This window comes from Carex rostrata, chromosome 29, assembly GCF_964058835.1.
Source record: "Carex rostrata chromosome 29, lpCarRost1.2, whole genome shotgun sequence".
Lineage (NCBI taxonomy): Eukaryota > Viridiplantae > Streptophyta > Magnoliopsida > Poales > Cyperaceae > Carex > Carex rostrata.
The window spans coordinates 6,198,175-6,213,446 of NC_135946.1; the positions used below are offsets into that span (position 1 = coordinate 6,198,175).

Below are 15,272 nucleotides of genomic sequence, written 5' to 3' on the forward strand. Positions count from 1 at the left end.
ATTCATCTTTCTTTCAGACTAAAAGAATTATGTACACTATGAATAATTTTTAGATGTTTTTGGCGAGAATTGAACATGCGTCTCTATGTAGAGGGACGAAACTTGTGTCACTACGCAGCAAACGCCAAGTCCATAGTTCTTATAACAAGATACATAATTTAGTTTTATATCATAGAATTATTTGGTGATGGCTAGAGGTGTTACCTTTATCTGATTATTCAGTTCCAATTCGGATCTGACCAGATCCAATTAAAACATGGAGTGTGATTTTAAAACTATACTCGATTATAGAAAGGATATAGTAATAATTTATTTCATGCTAATTTATTCATTTATATAGATAAACTTAATATGTGATTTTTTTCTGCACATAATTATGATCATAGTCACCAGATTTGCGAATTAAATCCGAATTAACGTAAAGAGTATATAGGTTGATGTATGAAATGCTTATTACAATAAATTATAAATGAATCACATCAGTTGTAAATTTTGCGATTTTCATATATGATATATACCATCTAATTTTTTGAGCAAATACTACTTTCCTCAAGATCTTTATTATAATATCAAAGTTTTCACAATTAACATAAAATTTTGAAGGAAACCAAAAAATAATTGATAGCTACAAAAATCATGATTAAATACAAATGAAAAATAAAGAAAAATAAAGAACTCATTCAAAACCTGTCACTCGAAATAAAATATATTCTCGTATCACGTAAAAAGTACCATAGGCTCATTTATAAATGCAAATTACTATAGTTTTCAAAAATGGTTTCAAATACAAATATACACATTATATGTACTTAACAGCCAATTCATGTTAATAACAATACTAAAGATAAATTCCATAGCACGTGAGTCATGACCTCATATTTTTCAGATTTTCAATCTGTCACTTTTTATCTCTCTCATCTCAGCAACTTCATTCGAGCCGAATTCAACTCCTCCACTACTTCTTTGATCCCAATGAGCTCTTTTGGAGACAACTTGGAGCACAAGAGACCACATCGAATCACCGAAACCAAGCAATTGTGAATATTATCTGCATTTTCATTCTCTCCTCCATCATTGATTGGGAACAATTTGTGATCGATAATCTCAGTAACATGATCTGAGAAAGCCATCTCAACATGCATGTGGAGGTTCAATCCGTCTCTGAATCTTTCATCGGTGGGGCATACGCCAGTAAATATCTCAAGCAGAAGAATGCCATAGCTATATGCATCTCCTTCAACCGATGCCTGACCTCCCATGCCATATTCTTAGAAAAAAAAAGACAAATTACAATCATACCCTTTTACAAATTATGCAGCAAGATCAGTAACATATATAGTGTTGTTTTGCCTTTTCAATTCAAGCATACGAGCCGTGCCAAATATTGTGGGAAAAGGAATTAACCTCCCTTTTTTTCACTATGTATGATTTAATTTGGCGTTCTGAAAGCTTGTGGTCACTTACTATTCACATATCAATTTAACAGGTAGGAGCTAACTATAGGTTTGATACCATGTATTAAGATAATTAAGAGAAAGAACATATGAGACAAAGCAAACTTTGTTGAAACTACAAAGAAACACTTCTGTAAGTTGGTACGTAACTACTTAATTATATAAAGACCCACACACACACACTAATACACAAAATTAATTTCTCATAAGAATATATAAGCTTGTACCTGGAGGAATATAACCGATGGAACCTCTAAGTCCAGTTGTACTTGCTGTCAACAGAGAAGACATAGAATCAGGTTGAACCAGAAATCTGGCAAGCCCGAAATCACCCACATGTGCAGTCATGTCTTCATTCAAAAGCACATTGCTAGGTTTAAGATCACAATGCACAATTGGAGCGGGACCGTGGTTATGAAGATAATCCAAAGCTGTGGCGACATCGATTGCTATATTCAGCCTCTCGATAAGGCTGAGACTCCTAAATGGCCTATTTGTACACGTGTTGGGATGCAACCATGTTTCTAAACTGCCATTAGGCATGAACTCAAAAATCAAAGCTTTAAAATCATTACCTTGGTGGTCTATGCTAGAGCATGAACTTAAAACTTTGATAAGGTTTCTGTGTCTGACTTTTCTTAGTACCTCACATTCAGACAAGAAACTTCTAGAAGCACCACGCTGCTTGAGATTTAGTACCTTCACGGCAACAGTTGTCACATTCTCAAATTTCATAGGAGCTTTGTAAACAGCTCCAAAAGTACCTCTTCCAATTAGATTCTCTGACGAAAAATGATCCGTATCCCTGAGAATGTCATTGTATGACACTTTTTGGTACTCAGAATTTTTGGCCACAAATGGTAGGGGGTTATTCTGAGATCCCTTTTTCCAACAAAAATGGGTTATCAAAAACATGGTTATACAAAGGCATATAATACCACCTATGCAACAAATTATTACAATGGTAATTTTGGAATAGTGCTTCTTCTTTTGGTTATCTAAAACGCATTTGGGTAGATGCATTTCAGGTACTCCGCCACAAAGTTTTGAATTTCCTCTTATGTCTACTGCACTAGTGTTCCTGAAAACCCCTTCTTTCGGCAATTCCCCCTCAAAATTATTGAAAGAAATATTCAAATACTGGAGTTTCATCTGACCAATAAAATTAGGTACTGGACCAGATAAATCATTGTTTGAGATATCAAGATCTTGCAACCCTATCATGTTGCTCAAAGAGATGGGAATAGACCCATTCAACTGGTTTCCATCAAGATGAAGTATTTGAAGTAGCTGGCACCCATCGATTGTGCTAGGAATTTGACCAGATAATTTGTTATTTGATAGGTAAACTTCTTCTACATTGTTTTATTGGCCAATTTCTGCTGGTAGTGATCCATTCAAATAGTTATTTGACAAGTCGAGGCTGATAGAAAGTGAATGAAGATTGAAGAGTTTCTTTGGGATTGAGCCTATAAATTTATTATTTGAAAGATTAAATTTAGCTAGTACTTGCATATTGCTTAATTCCTCTGGTATACTCCCAGTGAATGCATTATTCTCGAGATGAAGCGAATTCATCAGGGTGAGATTACCTAAGGTTGATGGGATTTCACCAGATAACATGTTTCCCTCTAGGCCTAACCGTCCCAAATTCCAAAGATCACCTATTTCTTTTGGGATAGTGCCTTCAATAAATGTTAGAGCTAGTTGTAAGTTAATAAGGTTGGTTAGTTTTCCTATCTCTGCAGGAATATTTCCTGAAATTGGATTCATGTAAAGTCCTAAATATGTAAGACTAGTAGATAGATTTGCTATAGAACCAGGTAGCATCCCTTGGAGTTGGTTGTTTCCAAGTTCCAATATTTGTAGAAATGTACAGTTGATTAAAGAATCAAAGAATCTCCAATCGTCACCGGTGGCCTTAATTTGATTTGAATTCATGTTAAGATAAGAAAGGTTTTCTAAGGTTCCTATACTATCCGGTATTGTGTCTATGAAATTTTGACCTAAATCAATATTAATCATGGCTGAACAATTGGATATGGATTTTGGAATCTGTCCAGTTAGTTGATTTTGGTACAACGATATAGTCTGTAGGTTCTGAAATGCATCACAAAAGTCATAAGGAAGATTACCATCAAGTTGATTATCACTGAATCTCAAGTCAACCATGGCTGAGAGGTTGTAAATAGAATGTGGTATCTTGCCCGACAAATTGTTTTTACTGAGGGATAGGTACTCCAGAGCCTTTAGTTGGCCGAGTGAAGGAGGGATGAAACCATCTAAATTATTTCCATCAAGATAAAGAGTTGATAGATGTGTAAGGTTGCCTAAGGTGCTTGGGATAGATTCTGTAAAATTATTTCTACTTATATCCAATAACTTGAGTAACTCTAGGAAACCAAACTCCGGAGGTATGCCTCCTACAAGAAAGTTATATCTCAAATTGATAAATCTCAATTTTTTACATTGCATTAGATTGGAAGGGATGGTTCCTTGGAGATTATTGCGTCTCATATTAAGAAATTCTAAATTGGAACAATTACCAAGAGTTGATGGAATGTTTCCGGCAAGGTTATTAGCACTCAAATTGAGAAATTGCAATCTACTCAAATGACCAAACTCTGTTGGGATGTTACCAGTAAGCTGGTTATCTGAAAGATTCAAACTTTTGAGAAATGTCAGATTTGCCAAAGAGGGTGATATACGGCCTGACAAACTTAATGAACCCAGAGAGAGAGCGATTACTCTGTCAGGATGGCGGTTGCCACACCTTACGCCTTGCCATTGACAATAGTGGAGAGAATCATTCCATGATGATAATGCTCCGAACGGGCTATTGGATATGAGAGACTTGAAGGAGAGAAGTGCAAACTTATCAGTTTCATTTGTTGCAAAGCAGTTTGATGGAAGATGGAAGGAGAACAAGAATATGAAAAGTAAGAGATGTAAACCTCTCATTTTTTTTTTTTTTTGGGTTATCAAGTGTTGTAAGAGGATATATCTGGTGGAAGAAGACTACAATCCTATTTATAATTCAAATAAGTTGGTGGAAGAAGACTACCAGAGTTGACCACAAGTCAAGATATGCGAGTCATTGCCCATATATTTTCCATTATATCATCCTCAAATTAAAAATTAAAAGTTAGAAACTAGAAACAAAACTTGAAGAGAAAATCTATTCCCCATATATTTTCCATAATTAAAAACTAGAAACAAGACTTGTCTGTTAACTTATATGTTAAATTTTAGCTAGTCTGCCTCTCCTTGCTTGTCTATACATCCAATTGTCCACTTGTCCACTTGCCATGGATACATTCTGAACCATCCATTCTAAACCACTTGTCCACTTGCCATGGACACATTCTGAACCACTTGTCCACTTGCCATGGACACATTGTGAACCATCTAAGAAAATAGTAACAAAACTATAAAAAATAAAAAATTTAATTTTTAAGTACATTTTTAATATGACGATCATATTGAGTAGTTCAGATTGACTATTTAGATTTTAAAATGAAAATAAAAATGCGAAATATAATTGAGACATAAAATTAAATAACGAAACATTTGTGTCCTTCTCGATAAAAATTTAATTAAATTTTATTATCTTAAAAGTTTTTATATAGTTGAGTCTTTTCTCATCAAATATTAAATATATACTTGTAATTTGGTAACTTATTTGTTAGCATTATTTTTTTAATTATGGAAATTTTGATTAAAATTAATTCTAGCCGTTAAATATTATACATTTACATTTTAGCCTTCTCAATCTAAATTTTATAATTTGGTCTATTCTAGAAGACAAAAATGATACTGGTTTCTGCATGAAACAATTACCATGATTGAAACACGTAAAAAATGTTAAAATACATTTTAGTCATGTCATAAATCAAGAATATATTGAAGAACTAAATACATTAATTCAACTTTTAAGATAATAAATTTTATTAATAGACTGAAAGATGGTATTATGTTTAGTAAATCTTGATTCTCATCAAATATTATAGTAGTTATATAATTACCTTTATGTCCTTGTACGAAAATATTTTCATTCTATACATAAAAAGGATTACAAGGATGACTTGGTTTACACGCTAGCTAGCTGCAAGTAGCCAAGGGGAAGTATATATTTTATTTATAGAATAACTACGTAGTACAAAAAAAAAAATTGTTTTTTTTAGATGAATTATCAAACTTGTGACGATTCATATCAAAATTTTAGTATATTGAAATTTTTTATGAATAAAATAACATTGCGATAATCAGGGGCATAACTAGAAATTCATGATAGGGGTACTAATTAACATTTAAAATGAATAATATGTTGTTCATGGAAAGTGAATCCAAACTCTCCACAATCATAGTTTTATGAAAGGAAGCTGGTCTATATATATAAAATTTTCTATAAAAATAAAATTCAATTAAATTTCAATATACAAAACTAAAGTTTTAAAATCATAGAGTGACTTAGCACTCATATAGATAAATGTAAATTTGCCCCTGATGATAACTATTTGATAATGCAGAAAAGACAACACATAATTTTACAGCCAGTTTTTTTTTTTTCGGGTTTACATGCTAATCTTTAATTTTGTAATTAAAAATAATCCAATATAAATTCCTAAAAAAAATCAATATATATTTTTTTAAAATTTTACCTATCTCTTTAATTAAATATTTGAGAGCTTTATATATTGCTAATATGTACATATGTATAGCACTGAGAACACTGTTCATTATTAAAAAGAGACCCCCAGATATTGAGTTGGGTATTTACCTACTTGATAGCCTAGAATCAATGCATAAAGCATAGTACTGAAATATTTCAGATTTATCAAAATTTATTTTCAAGCTTAAAAACCAGCTAAAGCTAATTTTGATTAGAATAGATATATACAAGAAGGATAAATTTGATTGGAATATGTTTGAAAATTTGATAACTAATAATTTCGAGGAAAAATTATTGAGTGGGGGGCTCACATGTGGAAGATTGGGATATCACTTGGAAGAGTTGTTCTTCAAATAAGGGAGCCTCAGAGTTTCCTATTCAAATAAGCTGGTGGAAGAAGACTATCAGAGTTGACCACAAGTCAAGATTTTCCTATTTATCATTCAAATAAGTTTGATTAGAATAGATACGGAAGGCTAAATTTGATTGGAATATGCTTGAAATTTTGATAACTAATCATTTCGAGGAAAAATTATTGAATGGCGGGTCCCACTTGTGGAAAATTGGGATATGGCTTGAAGAGTTGCTCTCCAACAGTCAAGTCAAAATTGGTTTGTCATGGATACGACATTCCATGTCTATACATCCAATCCAATTGTTCACTTGTCTGTTAACTTATCTGTTAAATGAAGATTTTGAACCATCTAACTTTGTATCTATCTAAAACAATAGTGACGAAATTACAAAAAATATAAAATTTGATTTCCTAAGTACATTTTTAATATGGAGATCATGTTAAGTAGTTCGGATTGATTATTTATACTTAAAAAATGAAAATAAAAATACAGAATATGATTGAGACATAAAAATAATGAAGCATTTGAGTCATTCTCTATAAAAATGTAATAAAATTTCATTATCTTAAAATTTTTTATATAGTTTAGTCTTTTCTCATAAAATATTGAATATGTACTTGTAACTTTGGTAGCTTGGTTGTTATAATTATTTTTTTAATGGAAATTTTGATTAAAAATAATTCTAACCGTCAAATATTATATATTTTACATTTTAACTTTTTCAATCTAAATTTTATAATTTGGTCTATGCTAGATGACACAAAAATGATACTGGGTTTCTGCATGAAACAATTACCATGATTGAAATACGCAAAAAATGTTAACATATATTTTTAGTCATATGATAAATCAAGAATATATTGAAAAACTAAATACAATTCAACTTATAAGATAATAAATCTTATTAACAGACTCAAAGAGGGGATTATTTTATGTTTAGTAAATCTTGATTCTCATCAAATATTATTGTAGTTATATAATTACATTTATGTCCTTGTACGAAAAAATTTTCTTTCTCATAAAAAGAATAACAAGGATGGCTTGGTTTACACGCTAGCTGCAAGTAGCCAAAGGGAAGTATATATTTTATTTAGAAGTGAATAACTACGTACTTAAATTTTTTTTTTTTTTTTAGATGAATCGATCAAACTTGTGACGCTTCATATCAAAATTTTATTATTGATATTTTTATAAAAAAAAATAATGTTGTGATAATCAGGAGCGTAACTAGAAATTCATGATAGGAATACTAAAATTAAAAAAGAACAATATGTTGTTGGTGAAAATTGAATCCAAATTCTTCACAACCATAGTTCTAACAACTAGGTTACAAATAGACACATGATATTTTATGAAAGGGAGCTAAGCACCTGTACAGATAAAAAGTTCTAAAAAAAAAATTTCTAAAAAATGTAAAATTTGGTCTCCGAACACATATTAATATGGAGAACAAGATGAACGGTTCGGATCGACCGTTAGGATTTTGAAAACTTGAATATTGAACCGTAGCACCGTAGTCCTCTGTGCTATCCATAGCACCCCAGCCTTACTCTATATATATATATAGACAGAGAGAGAGAGAGAGAGTGTGACTAATATCAAAACGTTTGTTTTTAGATCTTAGAATAAACGTTTTGATTTTTACATTTTCAAAGTCCAAACAATTAATCCAAACCATTCAACATTCAATCTATAATAAAATGTGCTTGGAGACCAAATTTTTCATTTTTTTCATTTTTTTTACTATTTATTAAATTAGTTTTAAAATCACTGTTTTTAATGATCCAAAAGATTTTCACTGTTTACATTTTTTACTATTTGTTTGGACTTTGAAGAAGGTCGGTCTTGTTGAAAAGATTCTGCTCTCAAGGTACTTGTAATTCAGCTCTTTTTGTTCTAGAATCAATCTGATCCTGATTGTGAATTTGCTAGCCCATGCTCCCAACAGCCTGTTGAGTTCACCTTCACCGATTAATTGTCCCTTGATTTGGGAAATTGATATTAATTGTTTCTACCTATGGGGTTTTATTCAGATACCAGTACTGTTACTGTTGACGGTCAACAAAAGATAATCCAAGTGTTGTACTATCGTTGGAGGGTATTGTAAACACAAGAAGAGGCTAGGGGAAACCTTTTCTGGATGGTTATCCAAAATCTACTGATATTTTCATCCATCCATAAAAAAAAAAAATTGTGCATCTACATGACAACAACAAAATCATGTTAAAAAGTAGGGAAAAATTTCCTCCATGCCACCCCAAAACTTGGAAAATACCAAATTGCCACCCCAAAACTCAAAATTTCTTATTTGCCACCCTAAAATCATCAAATTTACCAATTTGCCACATTTATACATCTAATATACTTATTTGATTAAAATAATTCTGAAAAGTGTTATATAAAAAACGTATTTTCATATTTCCCATTTTACCCTTCAAGAACAACAGATAAAATTAGACTCCAGTAACATTTCGCCTTTTTCTCTCTTTCACCCTTCCTTCGCCTAACCCTTCCCTTCCCTTCCGTCGGAGGAGGCTGGAGGTCTGGCCGATCTATTGCTAATCCCTTCCAGCTGCTATCGCACATTCCACTTTCCTTCTCTTCGCCTAACCCCAAATTTCTCCTCTCTTCGCACATTCCACTTTCCAGCTGCTATCGCACATTCCAGCTTTTTTTTTTTTAGGTTTCTTTGTTGTTTTTGCTTTATCATTTATCTAAGGAAAACTTTCTGTCAAATTATTTCTGTCAAATGCTTTTAGTTTTTTTGTGCATATATGGCGCTAGATGCAGCTGGGACAGTGAGCTGGTTTTTTTGTGCATATATGGCGCTAGATGCAAGCAATATGTTTGAATTTCCAGTGCAGAGTTGCGTTTGCACTTAATTAGTTTGCGTTATTTGGTTTTCTTTGTTAGCTTCAGCAATTTTGGTTTCAAGTTCATTTCCAGTTCAGAGTTGGTTTGCGCTAATTTTCCCTTTTTTTTTTTACTACGGTTTTGATTGATGCATTTCTTTGATTATTATCGACATAGAGGAGAAGAAAGCATATTGTCTGAATGTCTCATTTTTTTAATAGAAAATCAAGTCTCTGTTTCATTGTTTATAAAGGGAGAAAATACATATCACAAAATAACTATGCTATGCAGAAATGCAGTTATTCTCTTGGAGGAATTATCATTTTAGAAATGCAGTGATTCCAAAGTATCTATTTTTATAGCAAAGTGTCTATATATAAATATGACATAAATATATAAATATGACATAAAGATCAAGTCCACTAATCATTTTAGATATCCAATCAATATATAAATATGACATAAAGATCTCTGAAAATTAAACATCCAAGGGTTTTCATAGATTTCTAAAGCTCCCCCAAGTTACCTAAAAGTCTAACATTCAAACATCAACGCTACTTGCATACCATTACAATTAAAATACCGATCATCACAAAGACAATGATAGCAACGAGAAATTTGATTTGCTCCACTAATTTAATAAGGCGAGAGTTGTGTTCCTTCCATTCTCCCATCTCAACATCATATCGAGCTTCAGTTCTGCGAACACGTCTGATAGCACATGCTCGATATCACTCTGTTGTTTCACAATTCCTAATTCGCGAAGAAATTCCTCATACTCCTTCCACATGAAGAAATTGCAACTATAAGACCACTGCAATTACACAAAAATAAAAAGTTCCATTGAGTAAATAACTAAGGAAATACATGAATTAATTAGAAATTGCTCTTTAGAAGAAATTGTGCTAGTAAATGCTTTCTCTATTATGCCAAGTTTCATGATTTTTGGTACCGGTAGAGGTTTACTACACCTCTCTCAAGCAATTGAATGAGAAAACAGAAATAATGTCGAGCAAGTCTCATGATTTTTGGTACCAGTAGAGGTTTACTACACCTCTCTCATAATACTTGGACTAGATTAAATTGACACAGTAAAAAATGACACAGTACCATAGCCCCAATATTGCACCTCTCTCATACTACACCAATAAAAAATGACACAGTACCATAGCCCCAATCCAAGAAAACATATGGAAAAGAAGATTAAATTGCTAACATTACATACCGTTGTGTTTTTTTGGCACTTCTAAAACACTTTGTTTCGATTCGCCGGAGTTGGGGCACGGCACCATCGGAGAGGAGTGGCTTGGCTGGGCCGAAGTTGTGGAGATCTCTGAGGACGTCGTGTGATTCTCCACCAGTGGCCGATGGCAATGCATGGTGGAAGGCTGGTTTGAAAAATAAACATTGAACTCAGGTCTAAGCTTATCAAACATTGAACTCAGAAATTAAATGGAAGTCAAATGGAAATCAAATGGAAGTTTAAATTATCTAATGCAAGAACTTGAAATTGTAAGGGTACCAGCCGAATGGTTACTGGTACAACGGCTGCTGCATATTAGAAGGGACCCGTTAAGCTTAATATATTCCTGACAGCCCCTGTCAGTTGAGTTTCAAAAAAACAAGAACTTGAAATTATAAATGAAAGTGTATGTGCCTTAACAAGCTGACTGAAACTCCGATTCTATGAATCCGGTACATGCACCAGTACCAAAACTGAAACCCGGTACATGCACCAGTACCAGTAAGTGGAAAGAAGAAAATAAAACCAGTACTAAAACTGAGACCCGGTACATGAACCGTTATCAGTAAAGTAACAGTATCCCGCTGAAGCCATCCTAGAAGGAGAAATTCAGGTTTGAATGTGTGCTTGATTGAAAGAGGTATTTACCTTAAGAGAGGAGACAGTGGAGAGCGACGGAGAGAAAGAGAGGCAGATCTGTGGTCTGGGTCCGGGGCGTGCGTCAGTGGAGAGCTAGCGACGGAGGTGGATCGGCGACGGAGATCGACGGAGGTGCGTCAGTGGAGTGCGTCAGTGGAGAGCAACAAGAGAAATTAAGAGGCGAAGGGATGAAGGGAAGGGGACTGTAGGCCTCCATTAGAAATTTTATCTGTTGTTCTTGAAGGGTAAAATAGGGAATATGAAAATACATTTTTTATACAACACTTTTCAGAATTATTTTAATCAAATAAGTATATTAGATGTATAAATGTGGCAAATTGGTAAATTTGATGATTTTAGAGTGGCAAATAAGAAATTTTGAGTTTTGGAGTGGCAATTTGATATTTTACAAGTTTTGGAGTGGCAAGGAAGAAATTTTCCCTAAAAAGTAAAGATACCAATACGGTTAAACAACCAAATAACTAGCAAATAATTATTCAAGTTTTCAGACATTCCGTCCCTTTAATTAAATTTTAATATATATATATAACTAAAGTTTTAAAATCATATGATCACTTAGCACCTGTACAAATAAATGTAGATCCACCTCTGATAATTATTTGATAATGCACATACACATAATTATTTAAAAAAACAAGTTGGACAACACAAAAGACAAGACATAATTTTCCGGCCAGTTTTTTTATTGTTTCCGGTTTACATGCTTATCTGGTCTTTCATCCGAACCAAACCTGCAGATATGAGCCTGTTTTGCTATTAGTTCGGTCCGATTTTATTTTTTAATAACAATGACAAGTAGTTAACTAGAGATCCCAAAAAGAAAAATAAAGAACTTATTCAAAACATGCACTCTAAATAAAAATATGTTCTTGTATCATGTAAAAAGAATAAACATGAACTGTTTCTTGTACTACTCTAAAAACATGCACTCTAAATAAGCATGCACCTTGTTTATTGTTTTCCTATTCTAAAATGAACTGAGGATATTCATTAGTATTTATTTATATTTTGTTTGTTTACCAATATGAGAGTACAAGCAGCATCCAAGAAACCATTCTTCTGAAATTATTTTCTATTTTTTCTTAAAAGAGTATTACCCAAAATCAAGTTTACCTTCTAAAGGCTGGATGAGTTGAGTCTGCATCCTATTGAGGTAACAAAATGTTTGTGTTTAGATCCGGATTTTCCAATTAGAATCCGTACCAATCTAGCCCGAGATGAAAAGCATGGTCCCTTTAATATTCATGACAAAGCAGATCAGACGGTTTGAATCTAAATTCAAAATTTCTGTTACCTCAGGTGATATGAATTCGGATGAGTTGGGACATGTGAGAGAAGACGATTTAAAAAATAAGAAAGGGTCAAATTTACAAATTATCTTTTTTTGGATATTTGTATCTTTATTATTTTTTCAATGCTTTCTATTATGTCTTTTCCAACTTTTTTTCTCATCTCGATATAAAGGAAATTAAGGCAAACAAAGGAAAGAAGAAGGGCCTATTTAGCAGCCCTTCTTAATTATCTCACTGCTTGGTGGGACCTCTTGTCAGACATTCCGTCCCTCAGGAAATTAATGCAGAAATTTTTAGATCAAGTGATTTTCTACCTATCTAAAAAAATAGTAAAAAATTTTCAAAAAATATAAAATTTGGTCTCCAAACACATATTAATATGGAGAACAAGATGAACGGTTCGGATCGACCGTTAAGATTTTGAAAACTTGAATATTGAACCGTAGCACCGTAGCCCTCTATGCTATCCATAGCACCCAAGCCTTGTTCTATATATATATCATAGCTTTCAAAAGCAAGAAAATATTATACTCACGCTGCATCGCCATAGTCAACTATTCAGAGCATTGACATGTTCAGAAAAGATAAATTGGCACTACCACATGCATTAATGCATGCCTACTTTGAATTACAAAAAAAAATGAGTATGACTATATACTTCAGTGGGTCTACCACAGAACAATATATAACATATAGAAGCACACATAATTCACCTAATACATACATATATAAGGAGAATATGTTTTCTATGGATGATTTTTATTTTGAAGTTTGTTGTGATCGCCATATGTGCTGACATGTTTTCTTCCCGGAGGAGGAAGTGGGTCGCGGTGCGCCGGGGGACATCTACGAACAGCACTAGGACTACCAGTACATCCACTGGAACCACTGGAAGGAACGGTACCTTTAGGCGCTACTGCTGGCAGAGAGGCCATAAGAATGAGAACAGAAAGGAAAATAAACTTGACCAAGGTTGTCCTCATTTTATGGATAATATAAGTATATAATTACCAATAATGGCTTTTAGTTTTCCTTTACTGGGTGCTGTGAGGAGCAGCAAGAGAAAACCAGTTGTATTGATTGGTTTATCATGCATACTGATGAGATGAATATTTGTATGGAGGAAAATGATCACAAGTCGTCCTTGACTTGAGAATAGGGACACACAGATGGCAGTCGTTTTTGATTGCTAATTTGTACATGCACAAATTCACTTTTATCTTTTCCATCTTGTAAATCACTTTTTCGGAAAAAAAGGAACCCCCAATACTGAATTGGATATTTACCTACTTGATAACTAATAATTTAGAGTAAAAATTATTGAGTGGCGGGCCCCACAGGTGGAAAATCATTGGAATATGAGTTGAAGAGTTGCTCTCCATGACAGTCAATTCCAAATTGGTGGAAATAAATCTGTTGCGATTCTTTGGAATCGCAAGACCTGCTTTTTAAAATTAAACCATCCATTTTTTAAATATACGGATCTCAAAATCAGTTGGTTTTTAAGCACGAATCTCAAAACAAATGGATGGTTTGATTTAGAAAAACAGGGTCCCTGCAATTCCAAAGAATCGCAGTTTTATTTTCCAAATTGGTTTACTATGGATGCACTTCTTTATTTTTTGAGAGCAGAATTACAAGTACCTTGAGAGCAGAATCTTGTCAACAAGATTTTAAAACTGATTTAATTAATAAATAGTAAAAAAAATTATTAAAAAAAATGTAAACAGTGAAAATCTTCTAGATCATTTAAAACAACGATTTTAAAACTGATCTAATAAATAGTAAAAAAATTCAAAAAATGTAAAATTTGGTCTTCAAGCACATTTTAATATATATTGAATGTTGAACTGTTTGGACTTTGAAAATGTAAAAATCGAAACGTTTGTTCTAAAATTCAGGAACAAATGTTTTGATATTAGTCTCTCTCTCTCTCTCTCTATATATATATATATATATATATATATATATATCATAGCTTTAAAAATCAAGAAAATATTATACTCACGCTGCATCGCTATAGTCAACTATTCAGAGCATTGACATACATGTTCAGAAAAGATAAACTGGCACCACCTACTTTGAATTATAAAAAATAATGAGAATGACTCCTTCAGTGGGTCTACCGCAGAAAAATATATAACATATAGAAGCACACATAATTCACCTAATACATACATATATAAGGAGAATATGTTTTCTATGGATGATTTTTATTTTGAAGTTTGTTGTGATCGCCATATGTGCTGACGTGTTTTCTTCCTGGAGGAGGATGTGGGTCGGGGTGCCCCTCCGGACAGTGACGATTACCGCCGGGGATTTCAGGTTCAGTACATCCACTTGAACCATTGGGAGGAACGGCACCTTTAGGCGCTACTGCTGGCAGAGAGGCCACAAGAATGAGAACAAAAAGGAAAATAAACTTGACAAAGGTTGTGCTCATTTTATGGATAATATAAGTATATAATTACCAATAATTAATGGCTTTTACTTTTCCTTTACTGGGTGCTGTGAGGAGCAGCAAGAGAAAACCAGTTGTATTGTTGGTCTATTATGAATGCATACTGATGACATGAATATTTGTATGGAGGAAAATGATCATAAGTCGTCCTTGACTTGAGAATAGGGACACATGCATCGCAGTCGTTTTTTACTGGTCAAGTTCAGATTATTACTAGTAGGGCTGTAAACGAGCTGGCTCGGGCCGAGCTGGGCCTTAGCTCAGCTCGTTTATTTTGGCCC

At 33.1% G+C, this 15,272-nt stretch overlaps 2 long non-coding RNA genes and 1 pseudogene across 3 annotated transcripts in view; all 3 read right to left on the bottom strand.

Moving 5' to 3' along the window:
* LOC144546343 (uncharacterized) overlaps positions 1-15,062 on the bottom strand; it is a 71,764-nt gene extending 56,702 nt beyond the window's left edge. Inside the window, exon 1 of the long non-coding RNA XR_013508745.1 lies at positions 15,033-15,062. This is a non-coding gene — a long non-coding RNA (uncharacterized LOC144546343). The remainder of the gene's footprint in view (positions 1-15,032) is intronic.
* LOC144546341 (uncharacterized) lies at positions 869-4,458 on the bottom strand (annotated as a pseudogene). Its single transcript, XR_013508743.1, has 2 exons — positions 1,682-4,458; positions 869-1,267 (listed from the first exon to the last, which is right to left on the bottom strand). The product of XR_013508743.1 is annotated as an uncharacterized LOC144546341 (transcript).
* Positions 9,814-11,391, bottom strand: LOC144546344 (uncharacterized). The gene is made up of 3 exons (XR_013508746.1): positions 11,227-11,391; positions 10,561-10,723; positions 9,814-10,149 (listed from the first exon to the last, which is right to left on the bottom strand). It is a non-coding gene; the product is annotated as an uncharacterized LOC144546344 (long non-coding RNA).
* Positions 15,063-15,272: the final 210 nt, after the last annotated feature.